Genomic DNA, 5699 nt, shown 5'->3' with positions numbered 1-5699 from the left:
ATCACAGTTGGTGGCACATTATAGTAATCAATAAAGACTTGTTGAAATTATTAAATAATACTACCATAAGCCCAATCTACTTACAACAAAATAGTGCCTAGGGGAAAAAAGGTATAAAAGGTTGGTGGTGCTTTCCTGTCTCTGGATCACTGACAAGGAGGAGCCGAGGGGCATCTAGGAGGTTTTTAAGAGCCAGCGCAGCCTCACTGGGACTACCTGCGGAGGATGCTAACATGCTCATTCATTCACTTACAGCACAAATATCCTAAAGTCTCTACTGTGTTTTGCACACTGTCCTAGATTTGGGGTAAAGAAGGACAACAAAAGGGACAATGCTTGTGTTCTCCATTTCACAGGGATAACACACAAATGGTAACTAAACAATGACAGTTCACAACCCAGCTCTGTCAGGTGATAATAATCTGTAACCAGGTCTACGTAATTTACCCTAAATCCAGTTTTCTGTTGATTCTGTTATTTCTGGGAATAATAAAAGCACCTATCTCAGAGAGATTTTTGTTGTTGTTGTTCTTACTGACACATTTCAAGGACTTACTACATGCCTGTCCCTAAACCTCACAATGATAGTAGGTTCACCATCCTGTTCTCCTATACCACGCCTTCCATACCACATTACAGCCCAGACCTGCCTTTGTGTTCCCATCAATCTCCCATCACTGGGTTAAGCAGTGCCATACCTAACTCATGTCTGAATTTGTAGTTGGTTAAAACACATTACGGTTGACCCTTTAGCACCATGGGTTTGAACTGAATGGGTTCACTTAAATGAGGAATTTTTTTCCATAAACATATTGGAAACATTTTTTGAGGTTTGCAACAATTTGGGAAAAAAAACATTTTCTTTTCTCTAGATCACTTTATTATAAGAATACAATGTATAATAAATGTAACATAACATCTGTATTAATTGACTATTTGTGTTATTGGTAAGGCTTCCAGTGAACATTAGGCTGTTGGTAGCTAAGATTTTGGGAAGTCAAAAGTTACATGTGGTTTTTTTTGACTGCATGGGGATCAGTGCCCTTAAACCTTTGCTTTGTTCAAGGGTCAACTCTAGATACAATGTGCCATTTCAAAGAACTCTAGAGAACAAATCGTATTAAAAAACCCAAAAGCTGTTTCAGAGCAGCTAAAAAATAATGTTAGAAGAAGTTAGCTGCTGCTATTGTAGAATGCTGATTAAACCAATAGAGCAAAAAGAACAAATTATGATGACCTATGGCCCCATGCTGGTACAAAACTGCAAAGGACAGTCTCTTTTCACATTTGATTTCAAAATCACCACCTCGAATGCAAACCATTATCTCTTCATTAAACACAGCAGTGCAACTCATTCCTTTAAGCAATTGTGCATGAACTGAGTTAATGTGAACCAGAATATAGTGACACCAACGTTGAAGACTGAAATCGAGCAAATCCCCAATTGCATACTTAGCTTCACAATACCACTTTCCTTTTTTGAATATTCACACATTTCCCCTTCCTATCCAGTACATATTAATACAATTAGCAAATGGAACAGAATTTTTAACACGGTTAATTTGTTCTTCTCAGTTCTACATAAATTTAGTAAATCTTTGTAAGCATATAATGAACATATAGGGCAAAATCATTGAGAGAAAAGTTCATGAAGAATATGAAAAGATGGAAAGAAGTAAATAGAAGATAGAATAATTCTTGTCCAGCTCAAGTGCTGATGTCTACAAGCTTACTTAACCTCCCCGACTTCAGCTTTCCCATATTTCAAGTGATGGCAAGCTCACCTTTACTTTCAATTGAACACAAACAGTATGCTAAAGAATTTGGAAAACTGAAAGACATCACCCAAAGAGGCTATGAATTAGATCTAGATCTTTAGATGGTTAATAAACCATTGTTTCTCTTAACAGTTTTAAAACACAGAAAATAAAATTATTTTGTTTTTTAATTCTCATAGTGAGGTAAGGCAGGGACATAGGACAAGATTAACTTTTTCTGCCTATGATGAAAAATGCTGACATATAAACAGTATAGTAAGAACAGGAGGGACTCTGCTTAAGGCTAAGATACCATTTTAAAAGTCAGGAAGTTAAGAGAGAAGATTCCTAACATATTCTCTGATAATCAGCCAACAACCCGGCTTAAGGTAGGGTAGGCAGACTTAGCCGGTATCGCTCGGTGCTTCAGGAAACCATATCTTAGGAGATGAACAGGATCAATAAATTCCTTGTGTTAAGTTTATCTTACAGAATTAACTAGAGGACTGGCTGTGTACGGAAACAGAAAGTCTCTCACTGAAGAGAGACATCATGAGACCACACGGCAGCCTACACCCTCCAACTCTTTGCCCCATTCTTTTTTTTAAATTATTATTAATTTTATTTTGGTATCATTAATCTAAAATTACATGAAGGACATTATGTTTACTAGGTTCCCCCCTTCACCAAGTCCCCCGCACATACCCGTTCACAGTCACTGTCCATCAACATAGTAAGATGCTGTAAAATCACTACTTGTCTTCTCTGTGTTGCACAGCCCTCCCCGTGTCCCCCCCCCACACTATACATGTTAATCGTAATGCCCCCTTTTCTTTCTTCCCACCCTTATCCCTCCCTTCCCACCCGTCCTCCCCAGTCCCTTTCCCTTTGGTAACTGTTAGTCCATTGCTGGGTTCTGTGATTCTGCTGCTGTTTTGTTCCTTCAGTTTTCTTTTGTTCTTATACTCCACATATGAGTGAAATCACTTGGTACTTGTCTTTCTCTGCCAGGCTTATTTCACTGAGCATAATACCCTCTAGCTCCATCCATGTTGTTGCAAATGGTAGGATCTGTTTTTTTCTTATAGGTGAGTAATATTCCATTGTGTATATGTACCACACCTTCTTTATCCATTCATCTACTGATGGACATATCTTGGCTGTTCATATCTTGGCTATTGTAAATAGTGCAGCGATAAACATTGGGGTGCATCTGTCTCTTTCAACCTGGAGTGTTGCATTCTTAGGGTAAATTCATAGAAGTAGAATTCCTGGGTCAAATGGTATTTCTATTTTGAGCATTTTGAGGAAACTCCATACTGCTTTCTGCAATGGTTGAACTAATTTACATTCCCACCAGCAGTGTAGGAGGGTTCCCCTTTCTCCACAACCTCACCAACATTTGTTGTTGTTTGTCTTTTGGATGGTAGCCATCCTTACTGGTGTGAGATGATATCTCATTGTGGTTTTAATCTGCATTTCTCTGATGACAAATGATGTGGAGCATATTTTCATGTGTCTGTTGGCCATCTGAATTTCTTCTTTAGAAAAATGTCTATTCAGCTCTTCTGCCCATTTTTTAATTGGATAATTTGCTTTTTGTGTGTTGAGGTGTGTGAGCTCTTTATATATTTTGGATGTCAACCCTTTATTGGATCTGTCATTTATGAATATATTCTCCCATACTGTAGGGTACCTTTTCGTTCTATTGATGGTGTCCTTTGCTGTACAGAAGCTTTTCAGCTTGATATAGTCCCACTTGTTCATTTTTGCTTTTGTTTCCCTTGCCTGGGGAGATATGTTCAAGAAGAGGTCACTCATGTTTATGTCTAAGAGATTTTTGCCTGTGTTTTTTTCTAAGAGTTTTATGGTTTCATGACTTACATTCAAGTCTTTGAACCATTTCGAATTTAATTTTGTGTATGGGGTTAGACAGTGATCCAGTTTCATTCTCTTACATGTAGCTGTCCAGTTTTGCCAGCACCATCTGTTGAAGAGACTGTCATTTCCCCATTGTATGTCCATGGCCCCTTTATCGAATATTAGTTGACCATATATGTGTTTGGGTTAATGTTTGGAGTCTCTATTCCGTTCCACGGGTCTGTGGCTCTGTTCTTGTGCCAGTACCAAATTGTCTTGATTACTGTGGTTTTGTAGTAGAGCTTGAAGTTGGGGAGTGAGATCCACCCCCTCCCCCACTTTATTCTTCCTTCTAAGGATTGCTTTAGCTATTTGGGGTCTTTGGTGTTTCCATATGAATTTTTGAACTATTTGTTCCAGTTCATTGGAGAATGCTATTGGTAGTTTGATAGGGATTGCATCGAATCTGTATATTGCTTTGGGCAGGATGGCCATTTTGATGATATTAATTCTTCCTAGCCAGGAGCATGGGATGAGTTTCCATTTGTTAGTGACCTCTTTAATTTCTCTTAAGAGTGTCTTATAATTTTCAGGGTATAGGTCTTTCACTTCCTTGGTTAGGTTTATTCCTAGGTATTTTATTCTTTTTGATGCAGTTGTGAATGGAATTGTTTTCCTGACTTCTCTTTCTATTAGTTCATTGTTAGTCTATAGGAAAGCCACAGATTTCTGCGTGTTAATTTTGTATCCTGCAACTTTTCTGTATTCTGATATCAGTTCTAGTAGTTTCGGAGTGGAGTCTTTAGGGTTTTTTATGTACAATATGATGTCATCTGCAAATAGCGACAGTTTAACTTCTTCTTTACCACTCTGGATTCCTTGTATTTCTTTGTTTTGTCTAATTGCTGTGGCTAGGACCTCCAGTACTATGTTGAATAACAGTGGGGAGAGTGGGCATCCCTGTCTTGTTCCTGATCTCAGAGGAAAAGCTTTCAGCTTCTCACTGTTCGGTATGATGTTGGCTGTGGGTTTATCATATATGTCCTTTATTATGTTGAGGTACTTGCCCTCTATAGCCATTCTGTTGAGAGTTTTTATCATGAATGGATGTTGAATTTTGTCAAATGCTTTTTCAGCATCTATGGAGATGATCATGTGGTTTTTGTCTTTCTTTTTGTTGATGTGGTGGATGATGTTGATGGATTTTCGAATGTTGTACCATCCTTGCATCCCTGGGATGAATCCCACTTGGTCATGGTGTATGATCCTTTTGATGTATTTTTGAATTCGGCTTGCTAATATTTTGTTGAGTATTTTTGCATCTACATTCATCAGGGATATTGGTCTATAGTTTTCTTTTTTCGTGGGGTCTTTGCCTGGTTTTGGTATTAGGATAATGTTGGCTTCATAGAACGAGTTTGAGAGTATTCCCTCCTCTTCTATTTTTTGGAAAACTTTAAGGAGAATGGGTATTATGTCTTCTCTGTGTGTCTGATAAAATTCCGAGGTAAATCCATCTGGCCCGGGGGTTTTGTTCTTTGGTAGTTTTTTGATTACCGCTTCAATTTCGTTGCTGGTAATTGGTCTGTTTAGATTTTCTGTTTCTTTCTGGGTCATTCTTGGAAGGTTGTATTTTTCTAGGAAGTTGTCCATTTCTCCTAGGTTTCCCAGTTTGTTTGCATATAGGTTTTCATAGTACTCTCTAATCATTCTTTGTATTTCTGTGGGGTCCGTCGTGATTTTTCCTTTCTCGTTTCTGATTCTGTTGATGTGTGTTGACTCTCTTTTCCTTTTAATAAGTCTGGCTAGAGGCTTATTTATTTTGTTTATTTTCTCGAAGAACCAGCTCTTGGTTTCATTGATTTTTTCTATTGTTTTATTCTTCTCAATTTTATTTATTTCTTCTCTGATCTTTATTATGTCCCTCCTTCTGCTGACCTTAGACCTCATTTGTTCTTCTTTTTCCAATTTCGATAATTGTGACCTTATACCATTCATTTGGGATTATTCTTCCTTCTTTACATATGCCTGGATTGCTATATACTTTCCTCTTAAGACTGCTTTTGCTGTATCCCACAGTAG

The sequence above is a fragment of the Manis javanica genome, chromosome 2 (assembly GCF_040802235.1).
Source record: "Manis javanica isolate MJ-LG chromosome 2, MJ_LKY, whole genome shotgun sequence".
In the NCBI taxonomy this organism is placed as follows: Eukaryota; Metazoa; Chordata; class Mammalia; order Pholidota; family Manidae; genus Manis; species Manis javanica.
This window is presented reverse-complemented; position numbering follows the sequence as displayed.